Source organism: Pelophylax lessonae (assembly GCF_965119305.1).
Source record: "Pelophylax lessonae genome assembly, chromosome: 4".
NCBI classification, from domain to species: domain Eukaryota; kingdom Metazoa; phylum Chordata; class Amphibia; order Anura; family Ranidae; genus Pelophylax; species Pelophylax lessonae.
In genome coordinates, this window is record NC_138771.1 from 497,806,912 (window position 1) to 497,829,471 (window position 22,560).

The 22,560-nt window shown below is 48.7% G+C and overlaps 1 protein-coding gene across 1 annotated transcript in view; it reads left to right on the forward strand.

The window, feature by feature from the left end:
- RAD52 (RAD52 homolog, DNA repair protein) overlaps positions 1–22,560 on the forward strand; it is a 343,169-nt gene that overhangs the window by 118,424 nt on the left and 202,185 nt on the right. The window lies entirely within an intron of this gene.

The following is a 22,560-nucleotide window of genomic DNA, read 5'->3' on the forward strand; positions in this document are numbered from 1 at the left end:
CTGCTCAGGTGCAGATGCTAGTGGCTGACCGATCCACAAAACGGCCCAGAGTGTATATTTCCTCTGATTCAGAGGACGATGGGGCTGCTATGGCTGGGGTGCCCTTCTCAGGGTCCCGTTCGTCTCTAGACCTTGTGGGGTCTGAGGGGGAGGCTGAGGTAGAAGGGGTTGATAATTCCCCCCCCTGGCTCGTCTGAAGAGCTTGCACTCATGGATGAGTTGGTTGCTGCTATCAAGCAAACACTGCATTTGCAGGATGAACCATGTCCTCCTGCTTTACTGTCCTCTTATGGGACGCAGAGGAAACGCAAAACATCGCAGGTTTTTCCTTGCTCTGCGGAGTTTCAGCGCGCTGTTGATGAACAATGGCGCAATTTAAAGAAACCTTTTGCTGTGCCGAGTAGGTTCAAGCTGCGTTATCCCTTTACGCCCGCTACTGATGAGCGTTGGTGTGTGCCGCCTCCGGTGGATCACGCGGTGGCTGTTTTGAATAAGTCTACTGCGATTCCGGCGGAGGATACCCCGGTGTTCCGGGACCCCACGGACAGGAGGTTAGAGTCTCTTGCCCGCCATACTTATAAGGTTACTGGTTCAATGCTGAAACCTATTTTTGCTTCCCTTATGGCTGTCGCGGATTGGACGCAGGTGCTCAGGCGCATCCTGGTGGCTGACTCTGCCCCGCCGACAACATTGGCTATGGTGGATCAAATTCATCAGGGTGTCATGTATTTGTCTGATGCGGACTTGGATTTACAGGGATTGCAGAATTATTAGGCAAATGAGTATTTTGACCACATCATCCTCTTTATGCATGTTGTCTTACTCCAAGCTGTATAGGCTCGAAAGCCTACTACCAATTAAGCATATTAGGTGATGTGCATCTCTGTAATGAGAAGGGGTGTGGTCTAATGACATCAACACCCTATATCAGGTGTGCATAATTATTAGGCAACTTCCTTTCCTTGGGCAAAATGGGTCAAAAGAAGGACTTGACAGCCTCAGAAAAGTCAAAAATAGTGAGATATCTTGCAGAGGGATGCAGCACTCTTAAAATTGCAAAGCTTCTGAAGCGTGATCATCGAACAATCAAGCATTTCATTCAAAATAGTCAACAGGGTCGCAAGAAGCGTGTGGAAAAACCAAGGCGCAAAATAACAGCCCATGAACTGAGAAAAGTCAAGCGTGCAGCTGCCAAGATGCCACTTGCCACCAGTTTGGCCATATTTCAGAGCTGCAACATCACTGGAGTGCCCAAAAGCACAAGGTGTGCAATACTCAGAGACATGGCCAAGGTAAGAAAGGCTGAAAGACGACCACCACTGAACAAGACACACAAGCTGAAACGTCAAGACTGGGCCAAGAAATATTTCAAGACTGATTTTTCAAAGGTTTTATGGACTGATGAAATGAGAGTGAGTCTTGATGGGCCAGATGGATGGGCTTGTGGCTGGATTGGTAAAGGGCAGAGAGCTCCAGTCCGACTCAGACGCCAGCAAGGTGGAGGTGGAGTACTGGTTTGGGCTGGTATCATCAAAGATGAGCTTGTGGGGCCTTTTCGGGTTGAGGATGGAGTCAAGCTCAACTCCCAGTCCTACTGCCAGTTTCTGGAAGACACCACCTTCAAGCAGTGGTACAGGAAGAAGTCTGCATCCTTCAAGAAAAACATGATTTTCATGCAGGACAATGCTCCATCACACGCGTCCAAGAACTCCACAGCGTGGCTGGCAAGAAAGGGTATAAAAGAAGATAAGCTAATGACATGGCCTCCTTGTTCACCTGATCTGAATCCCATTGAGAACCTGTGGTCCATCATCAAATGTGAGATTTACAAGGAGGGAAAACAGTACACCTCTCTGAACAGTGTCTGGGAGGCTGTGGTTGCTGCTGCACGCAATGTTGATGGTGAACAGATCAAAACACTGACAGAATCCATGGATGGCAGGCTTTTGAGTGTCCTTGCAAAGAAAGGTGGCTATATTGGTCACTGATTTGTTTTTGTTTTGTTTTTGATTGTCAGAAATGTATATTTGTGAATGTTGAGATGTTATATTATTTTCACTGGTAAAAATAATTGAAATGGGTATACTGTATATTTGATTTTTGTTAAGTTGCCTAATAATTATGCACAGTAATAGTCACCTGCACACACAGATATCCCCCTAAAATAGCTAAAACTAAAAACTACTTCCAAAAATTGTCAGCTTTGATATTAATGAGTTTTTTGGGTTCATTGAGAACATGGTTGTTGTTCAATAATAAAATTAATCCTCAAAAATACTCATTTGCCTAATAATTCTGCACTCCCTGTAGTACCTTTTGACTGTGTGCGTCCAAAGTGTGGCGGTGTTGACACGCCGTCTGATATGGCTGAAATGTTGGTCTGTTGACCTGTCATGGTCTTACCTTCTTGCTGTTCTCCTTCGTTTGACATGTGCTGGCGGCCATCTTGGTTTCTGGGTTTCTTGTAGCCTCCCACCCTGCGGCTCCTCCTTCCCACTGGGAGGAGCTGGATACCTAGCTCATATATATAGGAGGTCTGTGGCTTCAGTTCCCTGCTTGGTCCTCCTGTGTTCACATGCTACTAAGACTGCTGCTACTTCTGGTTCCTGTTCCTGGCTTCGTCTGACTACCCTGCTGGTTCCTGATCCTGGCTTCGTCTGACTACCCTGCTGGTTCCTGATCCTGGCTTCGTCTGACTACCCTGCTGGTTCCTGACCCCTGGCTTCGCAAAGACTCTGCATCGGTTTCGCCATCCGTTTGGACTTTTGCTTTATAGCTTGTTTTTCAATAAAGCTTTCTTATTTTCACTTATCTGTTGTTGTACGTCTGGTTCATGGTTCCGTGACATTAGGACCAAGCCATGAATTCTGACGGTACAGGGCCATCCTCGCTACCCACGCTGGTTGCCAGACTTGATCAGCAGGATCACCTGTTGGGTCGGTTCGCCGTGGTGTTGCAAACCCTGCTTGAACGCACGGTACCACAGGCCACGAATTCTGACGGTGCAGGGCCATCCTCACTACCCACGCTGGTTGCCAGACTTGATCAGCAGGATCACCTGTTGGGTCAGTTCGCCGTGGCGTTGCAAACCCTGCTTGAACGCACGGTTCATTTCGCTCCCGTTGCCGATGGGTCGGTTGTCGCTCCTGGGTCCGCTCCTACTGCCGCTCCGGTTGTTGCGCCAGAGTCTACCCCGACACCTGTTGTTGCGCCTGCGGTGTTTCGGGGTATGTCCGGTTCTGCCCCCCTTCCACAGCGCTTTGGGGGAGAGCCAACTCAGTGCCGAGGTTTCCTTAACCAGGTGGGCATTTATTTCGAGTTGCTGCCACATGCCTTTCCTACTGAGGGATCAAAGGTGGGCTTCTTAATCTCGCTGCTCTCGGACAAGGCCTTGGCCTGGGCCAGCCCTTTATGGGAGAACAACAATCCGGTGGTTGCCGAGTTTTCCGGTTTTGTTGCTTCTCTTCGGAAGGTATTCGATGTGCCGGCTCGTGCTGCCTCTGCTGCGAAGCTCCTTATGTCCATCAGACAGGGTTCACGATCCGTAGCTGAATACGCCATTGAGTTTCGTACCCTGGCAGCAGAGGTGGGCTGGAATAATGAGGCTCTGGTCGCTGCTTTCTCTCATGGTCTCTCGGATGCCTTGAAGGATGAGGTTGCAGCTAAGGACCTACCAGTGGAGCTCGAGTCTCTTATTTCTTTCCTGATTTTGATTGACACCAGACTCAGGGAGAGACCTTCCTTTAAGGAGAGTCTGCGGAGGCCTCCTAACAGATTGGCGCCTACCTTTGTTGTCCCACCCGTGCCTCCCTCTCCTCCCACGCCTCCTGGGGATGACTTGTCTGGGGGTGAACCCATGCAGCTGGGGTTTGCTCGCCTGTCCGAGGGGGAGAGGGTACTCCGGAGACGCGAGGGCCGATGCATGTACTGTGGTCTCGGTGGGCATTTTCGGTTGGCATGTCCGAACCGTCCAGGGAAACGCTCGCACCTGAGATCCTGTCGGGGGCAGATCTTGGGTGGAGTCTCCTCGTCCCCGGTTTCCCGTGTTGACAAACCACTGATCACTGTTGTCCTTTCCTGGGTCGGGGGCTCGGTGACGACCCAGGCGTTGGTGGACTCTGGTGCTGGTGGTTTGTTCATTGATAGTGTGTTCGCTGCCGCCAATTCCATTCCTCTGCAGGCTCGAGGTTCTCCTCTGGCTCTTGAGGCGATAGACGGCAGACCCCTTCTGCCGCCACACGTGACTCATGAGACCCTTCCAGTGGGGTTAGCCATTGGTGCCGTCCACAGAGAGTCGGTCTGCTTCCAGGTTATTTCGTCTCCACACTACTCGGTGGTCTTGGGGTACCCCTGGCTCCAGAAGCATAATCCGATTTTCGATTGGAGATCGGCCGAGATCCTCTCGTGGTCACCGCAGTGTGGGGCTAGTTGCATCCATGGGCCTGTCAAGTTGCTGTGTACTTCCTCGGACTCTCTGTTGCCCCCTGAATACGAGGAGTACCGGGATGTATTCGATAAGGTGCGCGCGGTTGCCCTACCTCCGCACCGCCCATACGATTGTGCCATCGAGTTACAATCTGGTGCCGTTCCTCCTCGTGGCAAAGTCTATCCACTGTCGGTAGCGGAGAATGAGGCCATGGAGGAGTACGTGAGGGAGGCGCTTTCACGTGGACACATTCGCAAATCCTCGTCCCCGGCAGGGGCTGGATTTTTCTTTGTGAAAAAGAAGGGCGGTGAGTTGAGGCCTTGCATCGATTACAGGGGTCTCAATCGCATCACGATCAAGAACGCTTACCCGATACCCTTGATTTCCGAGCTGTTCGATCGCCTTAAAGGGGCCACGGTCTTTACCAAACTCGACCTGAGGGCGGCATATAACTTCGTAAGGATCAAGGCGGGCGATGAGTGGAAGACCGCGTTTAACACCAGGACCGGTCATTATGAATCCTTGGTTATGCCCTTTGGGCTGTGCAATGCGCCCGCAGTCTTTCAGGAATTCATCAACGATGTTTTCCGTGACCTGTTGCAGCAGTGTGTGGTGGTCTACCTGGATGACATCTTGGTATATTCTGAGTCCATGGAGACCCACATTCTGGATGTCAAACGAGTGTTGCAACGGTTACGAGAGAACAAGCTGTTCGGTAAGCTTGAGAAATGCGAATTTCACCGATCCCAGGTAACCTTCTTAGGTTACATCATTTCCGCTGAGGGGTTCTCCATGGATCCTGAGAAGGTTTCGGCTGTCTTACAGTGGCCCCAGCCCAGTGGTCTTCGCTCCCTGCAGCGCTTTTTGGGCTTCGCCAATTATTATCGGAAGTTCATCAGGGACTTTTCCATGCTAGCCAAGCCTCTCACGGATCTGACCAGGAAGGGCAGTAATTCCCAGGTCTGGCCGCCCGAGGCCATCCGAGCTTTTGAGGCTCTAAAGTCCGCCTTTGTGTCGGCTCCGATTCTGTCGCATCCCAACCCTGGGTTGCCCTTTGTCCTCGAGGTGGACGCGTCTGAGACGGGAGTAGGCGCCCTTCTGTCTCAGCGTAGAACACCAGAGGGTCCTCTGCTTCCTTGTGGGTTTTACTCCCGGAAACTGTCTTCCGCGGAGTGCAACTACCAGATTGGTGACAGGGAGTTATTGGCCATCGTGCAGGCTCTTAAAGAATGGAGGCACTTGCTCGAGGGTTCGGTGGTTCCGGTCCTCATCCTGACGGACCACAAGAATCTGACCTACCTCTCTGAGGCCAAGAGATTGACACCACGTCAGGCCAGATGGGCTCTGTTCTTGTCACGTTTTAATTACGTGGTCTCCTACCTACCCGGTTCCAAGAACATCAGGGCTGATGCCTTATCACGGCAGTACTCCGACCTGTCCAGGGAGGAGTCGATTCCGACTTCGGTCATACCTCCGAATCAGATCCTGGCTGCCATTCGCACCAGCCTGACCTCTCCCCTGGGTGAGCAGATTTTGGCGGCTCAATCTGGTGCTCCCTCTGGGAGACCCAACGGCAGATGTTTTGTGCCTGAGGAGTTGCGCACTCGGTTGTTGCGAACCTACCATAACTCCAAGACCGCGGGGCATCCTGGAAAGAATCAGCTGTCCTGGGCTATTTCACGTCTGTTCTGGTGGCCTTCCCTACGTTCCGACATCGCCGCATATGTAGCGGCATGCTCCATTTGTGCCCAGAGTAAGTCCCCTCGGCACCTTCCGTTGGGCCTTCTGCAACCCTTAGCCACCGGGGAGCGCCCATGGTCACACCTGGGGATGGATTTCATTGTGGACCTCCCTGCATCCCGAGGCCATACGGTCATTCTCATGATTGTGGATCGGTTTTCCAAAATGTGTCACTGTGTTCCTCTCAAGAAGTTACCCTCTGCACAGGAGTTGGCCACGATTTTTGCCAGGGAGGTCTTCCGGTTGCACGGTTTGCCCAAGGAGATTGTGTCGGATCGGGGGAGTCAGTTTGTGTCCAGGTTCTGGCGCGCCTTTTGCTCCCAGTTGGGGATTCATCTCTCCTTCTCCTCGGCCTACCACCCTCAGTCCAATGGGGCCGCAGAACGTTCCAATCAGGCCTTGGAGCAATTCCTTCGTTGCTATGTCTCCGATCACCAAGACAATTGGGTTGACCTCCTGCCTTGGGCTGAGTTTGCCAGGAACACGGCGGTGAACTCTTCCTCTGGGACGTCTCCCTTCATGGCCAACTATGGGTTCCAACCTGCCGTGTTACCGGAGGTATTCTCTCCCCAGGATATTCCGGCTGTGGAGGATCACCTTTCCGTCCTACGTGCTTCTTGGGTACAGATCCAGAAGTCCCTTGAGGTCTCTGCGCAGCGCCAGAGACTCCAGGCTGATCGCAGACGAGCGCCTGCTCCTTCCTACCAGGCCGGAGACCGTGTATGGTTGTCCACCCGCAACCTCAACCTTCGAGTGCCCACTCCCAAGCTGGCGCCTCGCTTTGTTGGTCCCTTCCGAGTGCTTCGCAGGGTAAACCCGGTAGCCTATGCCCTTGCGCTTCCTCCTGGCATGCGGATCTCCAACGTGTTTCATGTCTCCCTGTTGAAGCCTCTGGTGTGTAATCGTTTCACTTCCTCGGTTCCTCGGCCTCGTCCGGTCCGAGTGGGCAATCGTGAGGAGTATGAGGTGAGCAATATCCTGGTCTCACGCCTGGTCCGCGGTCGGGTGCAGTTTTTGGTTCATTGGCGTGGTTATGGTCCAGAGGAGCGTTCCTGGGTTCCCTCCGCAGATGTCCATGCTCCTGCCTTGCTCCGAGCCTTCCACGCACGCTTCCCTCAGAAACCGTTCTTTACTCCGCGGAGGAGGGGCCCTTGAGGGGGAGGTACTGTCATGGTCTTACCTTCTTGCTGTTCTCCTTCGTTTGACATGTGCTGGCGGCCATCTTGGTTTCTGGGTTTCTTGTAGCCTCCCACCCTGCGGCTCCTCCTTCCCACTGGGAGGAGCTGGATACCTAGCTCATATATATAGGAGGTCTGTGGCTTCAGTTCCCTGCTTGGTCCTCCTGTGTTCACATGCTACTAAGACTGCTGCTACTTCTGGTTCCTGATCCTGGCTTCGTCTGACTACCCTGCTGGTTCCTGATCCTGGCTTCGTCTGACTACCCTGCTGGTTCCTGATCCTGGCTTCGTCTGACTACCCTGCTGGTTCCTGACCCCTGGCTTCGCAAAGACTCTGCATCGGTTTCGCCATCCGTTTGGACTTTTGCTTTATAGCTTGTTTTTCAATAAAGCTTTCTTATTTTCACTTATCTGTTGTTGTACGTCTGGTTCATGGTTCCGTGACATGACCAAGCTTCTCGCAAGACTTTAACTAATTTACCCTATGCGGGATCTCGCCTTTTTGGCGACTCTTTGGATACTCTGATAAAGGGTATTTCCGGGGGTAAGAGCACGCTCTTGCCCCAGACTCACAAGTCTACAGTTGTTCGTGGTAAGAAGACTGCCTCATTTAGACCCTCTCAGGGGTCCTTTCGTGCCTTTCGGTCGCACTACAAGGGCAAGCCCTTCAAAGGCCAAGGCTCCCAGAAGAAGCCGTGGACAGGTAAGCAGAAGTCCGGCCAGTCTGGGTCCGCTGCCCATAACAATGCGGCCTGAAGGGGCGTCCTCACCCAGTTCTGGGTGGGGGGACGTTTGCTCGGTTTTCTTCAACCCTGGCTGGACCGCATTCGGGACAGGTGGGTTCAGGAAATCGTTCGATCTGGATACAAGATCGAGTTTCTCTCTCGGCCGGCGAGCAGATTTTTTCCCTCAAATCTTCAGCTGTCTCCGGAGCGCTTGCGGGATCTGCACCTGGCGGTGCGGGACCTGCGGGCTCAGGGAGTGGTGGTTCCGGTGCCTCATCGGGACAGATTTCGGGGGTTCTATTCCAATCTGTTCATTGTGCCCAGAAAGGAGGGCAAGGTACGTCCAATTCTGGACTTGAAAGCTCTGAACCGCTTTGTGCGGGTTCGCAAGTTCCGCATGGAATCCCTGCGATCAGTGGTGGCTGCCCTGGTTCCGGGGGAATTCATGGCGTCCATCGATCTGAAGGATGCGTATCTTCACATCCCCATTTTCGAGGGTCACCAGAGGTACCTTCGATTCGCCATTGCGGAGGATCATTACCAATTAGTGGCGTTACCCTTTGGTCTCGCTTCGGCTCCGCGTGTTTTCACCAAGGTGCTTGCGCCGGTCCTGGCTTTGAGAGCCCAGTGCGTTTCTGTCTTGGGGTATCTGGACGATATCCTGATTCGGTCTGCGACCAGTCAGGGCCTGGTGAACGACCTGTCCGTCACGATGCAGACTCTACAGGAGTTTGGTTGGACGATAAATTTTCCGAAATCGACGCTGTGTCCGTCGGTTCGTCTTCCCTACCTGGGAATGATCCTGGACTCTGTTCAGGCAAAGGTCTTCCTGTCGGAAGACAAGCTCAGGATGCTTCAGGAAGAAGTCAGGTCCCTCAGGGACGTTCAGTGTTCGTCCCTCCGGACGTGCATGAGGTGTCTGGGATTCATGGTCTCGGCTTTCGAGGCGATTCCCTTCGCCCAGTTTCACACGCGGGGTCTCCAAAGGGAGATTCTGACCAGGTGGGACAGGCGACCGCAATCTCTGGATCTCCAGATTTCATTGAGCCATCGCACCAGAAGGGACCTTCTGTGGTGGCTCCAGTCCCCGGCGGTGTCGGGGGGCAAGTCCTTTCGCCCTTTCTCGTGGACGGTGATCACCACGGATGCCAGCCTGTCGGGCTGGGTTGGTGTTCTGGGCGTTCTGTCCGCCCAGGGTACTTGGTCGGAGGAGGAATCCTCCCTTCCGATCAACATTCTGGAATTGCGAGCGATAAATCTCTGCCTTCGGCGTTGGACGGATAGGCTGCAGGGCCGTCCGGTTCGGGTGCAGACAGACAATGCCACAGCGGTGGCCTACATCAACCACCAAGGGGGCACCAGGAGTGCCCGAGCGGCTCGGGAAGTGGCCGACATTCTGTCTTGGGCCGAGACGCACGTCCCGGCGATAACGGCGGTTCACATTCTGGGGGTGGAGAACTGGCAGGCAGATTAGCTGAGTCGCCAGGCCCTGGACCAGGGGGAATGGTCCCTTCACCCGGATGTCTTCCAGATGTTGTGCGCGAAGTGGGGTTCACCAGATGTGGACCTGTTCGCGTCTCGTCTAAACAACAAGGTGGTATGGTTCGTGGCAAGGTCCCGCGATCCTCGGGCAGACGCGTCAGACGCGTTAGTGGCTCCCTGGCATCAGTATCGTCTGATGTATGCCTTTCCACCGATTCAGCTACTATCCAGGTTCCTTCGCAGGTTGGCCTCGGAACCGCACACGGTGATTCTGGTGGCGCCAGACTGGCCTCGCCGGTCTTGGTACGCAGATCTCGTGAATCTGGCGGTCGACGCTCCGTGGCGTCTGCCTCTTCGAGATGATCTCCTGTTTCAAGGGCCGATATTCCATCCTGCTTTGCAGTCGCTGGCTTTGACGGCCTGGCTGTTGAAACCGAGGTCCTGAAGGATAGGGGTCTCTCCCCTGAGGTCATTCACACTTTGATCAAGGCTGGAAAGACCTCTTCGGGGAAGGTTTACTACCGTACTTGGAAGGCCTATTTTGCCTGGTGTGAGTCCAGGGGGTATTCCCCTCGCTCATACTCGGTATCAAGAGTGTTGGCTTTCCTTCAAACGGGCGTGGACCAGCGTTTGGCGTTGGCCACGATTAAGGGTTAGATTTCTGCGCTGGCCGTTCTCTTTCAACGCCCTGTGGCATCTAATTCTTTGGTTAGCACCTTTGTTCAAGGGGTGCGGCATCTGGTCCCTCCTAGGAGGGAGCCTTTACCTCCATGGGACTTGAACCTTGTTCTGTCCGTGTTGCAACATGCTCCTTTTGAAAAGATCAGGGAGATCTCGTTGTCTATGTTGTCCAGGAAGGTCGCGTTTTTGGTGGCGATCACTTCGGCTCGCAGAGTGTCGGAGCTGGCAGCTTTGTCCTGCAGATCTCCGCATTTGGTGGTTCATTTGGATAAGGTGGTCTTGCGACCTAACCCATCTTTCCTTCCGAAAAGGGTTTCGGAATTTCACCTCAATGAGGACATTGTCTTGCCTTCGCTTTGCGCGAAGCCTAAACATCCAAAGGAGGTGGCTTTGCATTCCTTGGATGTTGTTCGGGCGATCAGGGTTTACCTGTCATCTCTATTTGTCCTTCCAGAGGGGCCTCGGAAGGGCATGGCGGCGTCGGCTTCTACCATCGCCAAATGGATCAGACAGACCATTGAACAGGCCTATGCTTTGAAGGGAAAAGTTCCCCCCATGCCTGTGAAGGCGCACTCTACCAGATCTCTGAGTACGTCTTGGGCCTGTCATCATCGGGCTTCTGTGGCCCAGGTGAGTAAGGCGGCGACTTGGTCGTCCGTTCACACCTTCTCAAAATTCTACAAAGTGGATGTTCAGGCATCGGCAGATGCTTCCTTTGGCCGCAAGGTTCTTAGTGTGGCAGTGCCTTAGGGTTCCTTGTTTTTTGGACCCTTGGCTGTTGGGATGTTTTTATCCCTAGGTTATTTGTTTTCCTGGGTTGTTGCTCCTGTTGAGCAAGTTTTTTTCATGTTGCCCAGTTGGTTTCCTTCCTTTGGTAAGGTTCCTTTTTTCTGATGTGGGTTCTGCGTTGCCTTGGGCGCGGCTGCGTTTTTTCTCCCACCCCTCATGTCTACACTGCTTTGGGACGTCCCCATAGTGACGAATATGAAGAGGCGGCGACTGTCGGAGGACGTAAGAGAAAACAGAATTTTTGTAAAATCTTACCTGTAAAATTCCTTTCTCTGAGTCCTCCGACAGTCGCCGCCCCCGCCCCTCTTTTGGGGTTTGTTTATGTACTCTACTACTATGCTACTGAAACTGAGGTAGGAATGCAGGAAGCAGGAGGGTATTGACTGAGGGGACCACCACCTAGGGGTGGGGTATGCTAAAAGCTTTGATATTAACATATTCTGTTGCTTAGCTACTCCTACGGAGCAAAGGTCAATAACCCCATAGTGACGAATATGAAGAGGCGGCGACTGTCGGAGGACTCAGAGAAAGGAATTTTACAGGTAAGATTTTACAAAAATTCAGTTTTTTGAGGCTCTTGTTCTTCTATGTAAGAAAATTGATAGCATTGAACTGGGTGCGCACTGATACTCTGGAATTAGCAGCCTGGGTAAAATTGGTTAATTCAACTATCACACTTTACAAGAAGACTTATGAGGCTAGAGGATGCCCATGGCTATTAATTAATATAAAATGGTAGAGTCAATATTGCGGGTGCAGTGGTATGGAAATATATAACTAGTGGAGTGTTCTGCATGTTTCATAGGGTATATATGGGGTCAGGTCTTGAATTTATAGGGGGTGGTATGACTCTGGATCAGACAGTAGTTAGGGTGGATGGGGGGGGGGGGGTTTCTTTTTTTATATTGTTCATTCTGCCCTGAGGTGTGCATTTGAGGCTGGGTGGACAGTTTTTCACTTTCTGTCTTATACTTTTCTTTCTTGTTTATGGATAATCACACTAAAAAGCTATATGTGCTGGAGATAGTTTAGTTAATCCCTAAGGGGTGGCAATGTGGATAATGTAGGGGCTATATGTGCAGTTACCTATTGTAAGTATGTTTATTTTTCTTATCCAATGTATAGTGGTCATATGCTTTGAACTATGTAATTCCTTTTTTTTTTTTTTTTTCAAATGTTCTGTTGTATATCTACTTACATATGGCAATAAAAACCTTTTAAAAAATGATTAGCCCTACTCTGGGTAAGCATACGCCATGCATCTCAGGCTCCGCTTGCCCATCAGCAGGCCCAGGATCAACATAGCGAGTGCCGCCAGGTAGAGTGGTGGGAGGAAATTGGACACACATTCGCTCTCCTCCCTATCTTGTTCCTGATCGGGAAGCAACATGTATGACGTCACTTCCAGATCCCCGTTGTCAGTGTCCCCGGCCATTGAGGCCAGGAAAGAAATATAATGCAATGCAATCTGTACTGCATTACATTCAGTGGAGCATAGGGAGACCCTGGACGTCTCATTAAAAAGAACCTGTCTCCAAAAAATCATCACATAGGGGACTTTTTGACCCCTTTGTGATTGGAAAAGAAAAATTGTAATGAAAAAGAATGTTACAGCACATAAAATCTCCCCCCGAAAAAAAAAAATGGAAGCCCCCTCCACGTATACAAATATACAAACGTAAACTCTCGCGTTGGGGGCGACTACCCATGAAAACAGATTGCGATACACATGTTATATTAGAGACAAAAGGATGGTTTGGGACTTTGAGTGAGGTGTATGCATCAAACATGACCATATAGCATTGGAGTAAAAATACATGCAAAATAAACCAATACACATACGATAAAATAAAGAATGTGGGCCAATTTAATTGTATGCAAAATTTGGTAAAACATATATAATGTAGACATTGGATGCATTCAATGTGGTCAAAATTGACCAAATCATGTTAAAAAATATGCAATAATAGATGACAATGCAAGAACAAAAAATAAAATAGAATATATTAACAAAAAATACATAATCCATAGAGATTGTATCCATATATGCACATATGCTCTACGCGTTTCGTGTTTTGTACACTTCCTCAGGAGCTGGCACAATCGACAATCTACAAAAAGAGTATATGTAAAAGTAACAATAGTAATAACAAGTGTCAAAGCCTGTTGGGGCAATGTCTATCATAATTAATGCTTACAAATTAGTCCAGGCTGTTTCCTCATGGGACCTGCGCTGGAGGGTACTCTAGAACCGTCTAGCCCGGGAGCTGAGGGAGCCATATCAAGCGCACATGGGGTTAAAGGATAAAAAGGCAGTATAGAACCCATTGTCACTGGCAGGACAACAGTCCCCTCAATTGCCCATCCAATATTGTTTCTACAAATAAAGTAAGATTGGTATAATAATATATACAACAAAAAGATATATAATATATAGTAGTAAGACAATGACAGGTGTTGGAAGACTGAAGTAAGATCCCAAAGCCAGCAATGAAGACGAGAGAAAGACATAGCGAGTGCTACATTGTAAGTGCATAGGTGAGCAGTGATTTGAAAAAAAAAAAGAAAGGAAAAACAGTGAATAGGGGCTGGATGTGGACACAAAAAGTGTGAGTAAAGGCAAAAGAAAATGAGCCAAGATAAATAAAAATGGAGATAAGGAGAAAATGTTAGAAAAGAAAGTGGCCTGAATTGAAGGCAAGCCACTGGGGTAGAAAAGTAAAATACACCAGGTTGTGTTGAAAAAGTGAACATCCAAAAACAAAGCAAAAAAAAACTCTGGCACTCTTCACCCCCCCCTCCCCCCCAAAGACCCGCTTCCGCTGTGTGGAAAGGCTGCTTCACACTCCACCTTCCCTCTCGGCACCAGCCAATCTGCGCACTGTGGTCTATCCCTCCCCTTCCTCGCTAGTCCCCTCCCCCCCCCCCCCCCCCCGTGGGTGGCACGAGAGACAAGCAGGGAGGTGAGCAGAGTCAAACCCACACAGCATGCTACACACCACAACACACACCAAAGTTCCACCACAACAACCCTAAGTGTGAATTTCCCAAACCCCAGAGAGCCCCAAAGGGACATGCATCCCCTGAAACCACACCGTGAGAAAGCTGTCCCAACCAACAGCATCGCAACCGAATGTGACAGCCACCCGGCCCCAAAATAAATCAAAATTTTATTTTTTATCTGTTGAAAGGTGGCTTCTAACTATTTTAGCTGGCTGTTAGATTTAAAACAAATTTGTCAAGCCCTGTTGCACCTTGTTTTCCTTCTGTGGTCATGCTGAGTCTCTCTGGCCATACCTTACTGTTATCTTGCACTTTTTCAGTACACCAGAATACCCCAATGATTACTCTGTATTTTGGGTCCCTTTTGATTTGCCTCAGTATGATCTCTCTGCACTCCTAGTTCATCACCGAGCCACTCCTCGTTCTTCAAAAAGAAAGGTAGTCTTATGCCCAAGACCACCTTTTCATCCTAAATTGGTATCTTTCTTCCACCTTAATGAAGACCAAGTCCTGCCATTCTTGTGCCCTGCTCCTAAACACCCAAGGAAGTTGGTCTTTACTGCCTGGATATAGTCAGAGCGAATCAGTTTACTTCAAAACAATAGCTTCTATGAAAAGACAGACTCGCTATTTCTCCTACCCTCAGGACTTAACAAGGGTATCTTGCTTCCAAGTCGACCATTGCTAGATGGATAAGACAGCTCATCACCAGTGCTTTCAAGCCAAAAGACAAAGCTATTCCCCTAAGCTTTTTCACGCCCAATCCACCAGGTCAGTGGATATTTACTGGGCATTCCGGTATAAGTTTTGCAAGGCCACCACCAGGTCCTCTGTTCATACAGTATCTCAAAAAAGTGAGTACACCCCTCACATTTATGTAAATATTTTATTATATCTTTTCATGTGACAACACTGAAGAAATGACACTTTGCTACAATGTAAAGTAGTGAGTGTACAGCTTGTATAACAGTGTAAATTTGCTATCAAAAAGGTGTATAATGAGAAACGGAGGAAGCTCATATACACTAGCAGCGCTAATTATATTAACTTATGTAAACAATACCTCAAAAAAAAGGTTATAAAATTAAGGAGATCGTCGCATGCTGCAGTAGTAGACTGCAGTGTGAAGAAGAGAGGAAGACTCTGACTCGGTCACTTAGAGGAGCGAGCAAGCTAGACACCCACCCTGATTGAGGGTCCCTGTGTGTGTGAGTGAGGAAGGAGAGTCCCAGATCTGAGGTGTCTGGTGCAGTCTATGCTGAACGGAAGTCCTGATTATATATCAGATTTTGGTTAATCCGGAGAGGTATTACCTGGAATTCGTTTACCACATTGTGGAATACATCCCATATAAGGCGTCCCTTTTGCCATCCTGTGGTGTCTGGTGCAGTCTATGCTGAACGGAAGTCCTGATTATATATCAGATTTTGGTTAATCCGGAGAGGTATTACCTGGAATTCGTTTACCACATTGTGAAATACATCCCATATAAGGCGTCCCTTTTGCCATCCTGTGGTGAGTTTTTACTACCTAGGGGGGCACTTACTTTGAGGTGTGGTGACGGTGGTCCACCTTAACAGGAAGCACCATTGGGTGTTCATGGGCTTGCACTCCAGGAACCCACTCAGTATATGAACTGTATCACCTAACATTTACGGACAATACTCACTTTGCATGGACATCATATACAGAGAATTAATTGTTTTGATGTTTAATTTTATAACCTTTTTTTTGAGGTATTGTTTACATAAGTTAATATAATTAGCGCTGCTAGTGTATATGAGCTTCCTCCGTTTCTCATTATACACCTTTTTGATATCATTTGATTTTTATAGCGGCTGCTTTGTTTTTAGAATTTCTATTATATTAGCGCTGGGTTGAGTGGGTTTTTATATTCTTACTCCTATTATTTACAGTGTAAATTTGCTGTCCCCTCAAAATAACTCAACACACAGCCATTGATGTCTAAACCGCGAGCAACAAAAGTGAGTACACCCCTAAGTGCAAATTTGGCCCAATTAGCCATTTTCCCTCCCCAGTGTCATGTGACTCGTTAGTGTTACAAGGTCTCAGGTGTGAATGGGGAGCAGGTGTGTTAAATTTGTTGTTATCGCTCTCACTCTCTCATACTGGTCGCTGAAAGTTCAACATGGCACCTTATGGCAAATAACTCTGAGGATTTGAAAAAAAGAATTTTTGCTCTACATGAAGATGGCCTAGACTAGGGCTGAACGATAGTCGATGTGATATCGACTATCGTTCTGCGGGGGTGGGCGATATTCATATCGCCGAAGACGTGATATTTAGCATAGGCAGGGAGAAGTTGGGACTCGGGGGGAGGAGGAGGACCCACAGTGCTGGCAGCCGACACATCCGTTTTGCTTTCGGCTGTGATCGGAACTCCGCCCCTCCAGCCCAATGCAATCCAGCCCTCCCCGCTCTGCCTCTAGTATCCAGCCGACCATTACTCCGCCCTGCTCCGTCCATTGTCTCTCCTGGCTGCATCGGGGGCGGGATCAGGCTGTAATATTTTGTAAATAGATTCAATGGAGAGACAATGGGCGGAGCAGGGCGGAGTAATGGTCAGCTGGAGACTGAGGCAGAGCTGGATTGCATGGCGGCGGAGAGGCTGCAGAATGCTACAGTGCAAAGCAGCAGGAGAGGGGGGGAGAGACGTCCGGAGCATGGCGGAGGAGCACCAGGGGACAAAGGCTGCTACCGTACTACTGCTGGGGGGACACTTCACTCAGCCCGCTTCCTCTACACTCCGGCTCCGACACAAGGCTTGGGCTGTCCGGGCGGGAGAAGTTCTACAAGTGTGGCGGATCCCCTGGTGGAGAGCTGAGCTCTGCTCACTGATCGCTCCTCTGGAGACTGTCCGGGAGAAATATTGCGATATATATCAGTAAAAACAAAATATCGCAATGTACTTTTTTCCCCAATATCGTGCAGCCCTAGCCTAGACTATAAGAAGATTGCCAAGACCCTGAAACTGAGCTGCAGCACGGTGGCCAAGACCATACAGCGGTTTAACAGGACAGGTTCCTCTCAGAACAGGCCTTGCCAAGGTCGACCAAAGAAGTTGAGTGCACATGCTCAGCGTCATATGTAGAGGTTGTCTTTGGGAAATAGACGTATTTGTGCTGCCACAGGGTTGAAGGGGTGGGGGGGGTCAGGCTGTCAGTGCTCAGACCATACGCCGTACACTGCATCAAATTGGTCTGCATGACTGTCGTCCCAGAAGGAAGCCTCTTCTAAAGATGATGCACAAGAAAGCCCGCAAACAGTTTGCTGAAGACGAGCAGACTAAGGACATGGATTACTAGAACCATGTCCTGTGGTCTGATGAGACCAAGATAAAACGTATTTGGTTCAGATGGTGTCAAGCGTGTGTGGTGGCAACCAGATGAGGAGTTCAAAGACAAGTGTGTCACCTCCAAGACGTCGACCACTGCCTTGCTAAAGAAGCTGAGAGTAAAGGTGATGAACTAGCCAAGCATGTCTTCAGACTTAAACCCTATTGAGAAATTGTGGGGCATCCTCAAGCGGAAGGTGGAGGAGCGCAAGGTCTCTAACATCTACCAGCTCTGTGATGTCATCATGGAGGAGTGGAAGAGGACTCCAGTGGCAACCTGTGAAGCTCTGGTGAACGGCAATGCCCAAGAGGATTAAGGCAGTGCTGGAAAATAATGGTGGCCACACAAAATATTGGTAATTTGGGCCCATTTTGGACATTTCACTTTAGCGGTGTACTCACTTTTGTTGCCAGCAGTTTAGACATTAATGGCTGTGTGTTGAGTTATTTTGAGAGGACAGCAAATTTACACTGTTATACAAGCTGTACACTCACTACTTAACATTGTAGCAAAGTGTAATTTCTTCAGTGTTGTCACATGAAAAGATATAATAAAATATTTACAAAAATGTGAGGGGTGTATTCACTTTTGTGAGATACTGTATCTTTTCAAAGTTTTATCAGGTAGAATTCCAGTCACCTGTGATTGCAGCTTTCAGATGCAAGGTTCTAGCTGTGGCAATTTGAAGTTGGGGTTTGTTGACCCTTGTTTTTGTTGTTGGGCCCTTTGGCACAGTTTTGTTTGCCTGGTTTTTGCACACCCCTCTCATTTTCTGCGTTGGAATGTCCCCGGCTCTATGAATATTCAGCCTGTGTCCTGTACTCTACAATTAGAATAAGAATTTTGACTTACCTGTAAATTCCATATTTTGCAGTAGAGAACTGTAAGGTCACCTTTCCTTCTAATCCTGGGTTACTGTGTGCTGCTTGATACAAAACTGAGGACTCGCAGAATGGTGTAGACTTATATGGAGGATGCTTAGCGGGCCTTGTCTCCAAAAGCTGTGCCAGTGTCCAATCACCTGAAAGCATAAGCTTATAACCAAGGGTCTATGAATATTTAGCCTGTGTTTTGAACTGTACTCTAAGATATGGAATTCACAGGCAAGTCAAATATCATCCTATTGTTTAGGTTACAGTGGGTGATCGTCTGATAGCTGCATATATGCTGACCTGACTCCCCAAACATCTGCACCAAGGACCCTAGCTGTTTGATATCTCACCAAATATGCCTGTAATATCTTTTAGTTTTATACATTGGTTTATTATCGTCAAAAATGGGCTGCTTAGGTTTCATTCACACCACCGTAAAAAGCGCATATACAAGTTTTTTGTTAATTATGGATCTTAATGCAGCTTTATTATTTTCAATGAAGTCATTCACACAGGTGCCCAAGCATACACCGCATTCAGACCTGTAATACAGAATGACAAAAATCTGTGTCTAAGAACATGCCCCCTATGCGTATAAACTTATGCATACGCATTTGTAAGCGCGTAAAATAAATGTCTAAATCAGGGGTACTCAAATATAAAATTGAAAGGTCCACTTACCAATTTTCCATTCAGTTCGAGGTCCGGAAAAGTGACCATCAAATTCCAAATACAGAAAGCCAACAACAAAAAAAAGGCATTCCCCAAAACTTTTGAACTATACACAAATTTGGTAGACCTTAGTGTGAAAGGTGACACCTTTGTTAGACAGGGAGCTGTGCCATACCAAGCTGACCAAGATTTAAAATTGAGGCCAATGTTAAAAACTGGGAGTAGTGATATACCAAGCTGACCAAGATTTCTCATTGAGGCCAATGTTAAAAATCGGGACTACTGCCATACCAAGCTGTCCATAGTAGCGAATGTACGTAAATGCCTCTGTACTGCACCTCTTCCCTGCTGCTACAACCTCTGCAACACACACACCTCTCCTCTGCCCTCATCTTCCCCAAAGGTCCCCCATCTTCCACATGATTACCTTTCTAAAATACCTTTCTGTTGCTGGCTGCCATATCTTCCTTCTCCTTCTTCCCTATGCACGTGTTGCTTAACACAGGGGGCGGGTCTGGGTAGCAGTCCCACCCATTCCCGACATCACAGCTTGAATTTGATAGGTGCAGTCTCTCATTGTGGCTACACAGTGCCCTGAGTAGATGTCTCTTCACCGCCTGCCGCCGAAGCCCGGCTTCCCTCAGCTACATGTGTCCACAGACTACTACGGGGGAATTCAACTCCCGGAATGAAGCGCGGCGGGGTTGCTTAGACGCAAGGAGGAATACGTTCCTCCTTTGCTGTGAATGCTGGGCGGCGGGCGTGTGATGCCACTGGTTGCTAGACGCCGGGCGGCCGGTGATCTAGCAAGCAGTGATAAAAGGAATAGGCAGCTTCAGCACAGACCACCCTGGTCCAGATCTAAGTGCGTCTGGGTCCAGATGCGACCCAGAGTCCGCCTATTGATGACCCGGGGTCTAAATCATCATTCTGAACGCATACGCGTTTTAACGTATCTATAGGTAAGTATCATAGAGCAGGAATGTTTCTCCTAGAAACACATGGGTAATAACCTGAATGAAGCCTTAAAGAGGAAGTAAAGTCGAAAAAAAAAAATGAGAAAAAAAAGCCCTGTAAAGAGAAAGGCATAATGAGCTAGTATGCATCGCATACTAGCTCATTATGTAGTACTTACCTTAAAACGAAGCCCCCGCCGTGCCGCCACCTCAGCGACAGGACGGCGACATGTCCTGCTTCCGGGTTCGCGTCCTCCGGCCATTTGATGGGCCGGAGGCGCGATTACATCACTCCCGCGCATGGGCGCGGGAGCCGCCGTTCACGGCACTGAGCTCTGAAGGAACGGCACGGGTGGCCGTTCCCTCAGAGCGCCTGCGCCGATGACGTCATCGGCAGTTTGCACTGTAAATATCTCCTAAACGGTGCAAGTTTGGGAGATATTTATAGCACCTATAGGTAAGCCTTAATATAGGCTTACCTATAGGTAAAAGTTATACAAGTGGGTTTACAACCTCTTTAAGCTTGGTACACACTATAAATTTTTTTCACGGTCAACCAGCAGGCTGAACGAAAAAACTGACAGATTGTTGTACTAACACAAGCGATGTTAGTAAAGCGATCTCCCCTGCAGTGCAATTGTGTTCTGACAGAGGGACTGCCCTGCCAGGTTACACCAATCAGCCCTGGCAGCCATTGTCTGCCAGCGCTGATTGGATGCCGGTTTTCTAGCTTGCCCGTTTGACAGTAGCTGGTTGTGAGACCGACTTCTGTCAGACAGAGAGCTGCACAAATGGGGCCGAAAGTCAGACAGTTCCTGCCGAACTGGAAGTTTATGGCCAATTTTGGACCCTTGTGTACCCCTCATTATAGTCGGCTGGATGGCCACTTTCATGTTCTGTGTTCATAAGTAATTGACTCAATTCCATATTCTTATTAGTGCTAAGTAAATTGAGTTTATAAATGATGCTCTTACTTGGCCTAGCGACGGCTTCCATCCAGTGCTGCCAGTTGACATTGCATTACTCCTGAGAAATAGCCGCTCTGAGAGGGACACTTATCTGGCAAATTAGTGGCAAAACTAGATGCACATTTATTGAAAATCGTGCTGCCTAATGATTAGCAACAGTTTTTTGTGCGTGTATTTATGATCCCAGTTCTGGATAGGGAGCCACGACAGTTTAACAGATTTGGTATATGGTAGATGATAAATTTTATCTCAAACGTGCCTAATTCTAAAACTGCTTCGGTCCTAATTCACACATGGGTGATTTTTTTTTTTTTTTTTTTTTTTTTTTTTTTTATTGTCACATCCATTTTACAGCTATTTTAGAACAGCAACAGAGAAATTTCAAATCAAACTGTTTGATTCATTTATATTATTAATTTATTATATTTATTATAATACGTGATTATTAGATATCAGTCTAATAATCATTTGCAATGCTTCTTCTGAGCATCACCTTGCTGTAAAACTGAAGTAAAAAAATGTCTTCCATTGTGTTTAATTATGTAGAGTAGGGATGCACCGAAATGAAATTCTTGGCCGAAGCCGAATAATAATAAAATGTTTGGCCTAAGGCCGAATACCGAACGCGGTGTTTTGAATTTTTTCCATTTATTTTGCCAATTTTTTGTCCTCTCTCTTGTCCTCTCGTGTCTCTCTCTCTCTCTCTCTCTCTCTCTTGTCCTCTCACTCTCTCTTGTCCTCTCATGTCTCTCTCTCTCCCTAAATGTTACTGTAGGGAATGGGATTCAGTGCACACTGCAGCCTTGTACCATAGGGTTAATGTTAGTGACACTGTAGGGATTTGGAAGGATGCTGGGAATGGAAATCAGGAAGCATGCAGGCAGCATTGTAAATTTTAATTGCAGATACAGGGCACTGGGCAGGTCAGGGTTAATGTGGTAACATCAATTACTCAGTGACAGTCAGTCAGTGTCAGTGTGGACTCGATCAGATTATACAGTGACAGACAGTCTCTCATAGTGGTGGTAGTAGGAGGCTGGAGGTGGACTAGTAGTAGCCTGGAAAGGAGCACAGCCGCATACATACATTACTCACTCGTGCACTGCAGCCCGCCCCACACATTCAGTGAGTCTTACTCTCCTCCCTAGTTTTTTCAATGGCACATTCAGGAAGCCAATCACGCCGTGAGTAGCGGCACAGCGGAACCAATCAGTTGTGCAGGCACGCGTGATTGGTTCGCTGTGCAGCTAATCATGCCGAATGTGCCATTGAAAAAACTAGGGAGGAGAGTAAGACTCACTGAATGTGTGGGGCGGGCTGCAGTGCACGAGTGAGTAATGTATGTATGCTCACCGCTGAAGTGTCCCGGCTTCCCCTGCCTAACACGGAAGTCTGTGAGTCCTCCTGTCCTCCTCCGAGTCCCTTCCCCCTGTAAATATCGCCTACGGCCACAGAACGATAGTCAATATCATATCGACTATCGTTCAGCCCTATTATTCGGCACAAAATTATTCGGCCTTTTGACTTATTCGGCCGAACACCGAAAGTGCTATTTTTTCTATTTTCGGCCGAATAATGTTCGGCCGCCGATTATTCGGTGCATCCCTAATGTAGAGATTTGCTTTTTTCCAGATGTAGCACCACTTCTGCAAGTTAGAGGATGGCATCTTCCAGTACTGGATGGGAACCTCAGCTGTGACCAAAACCAGCTG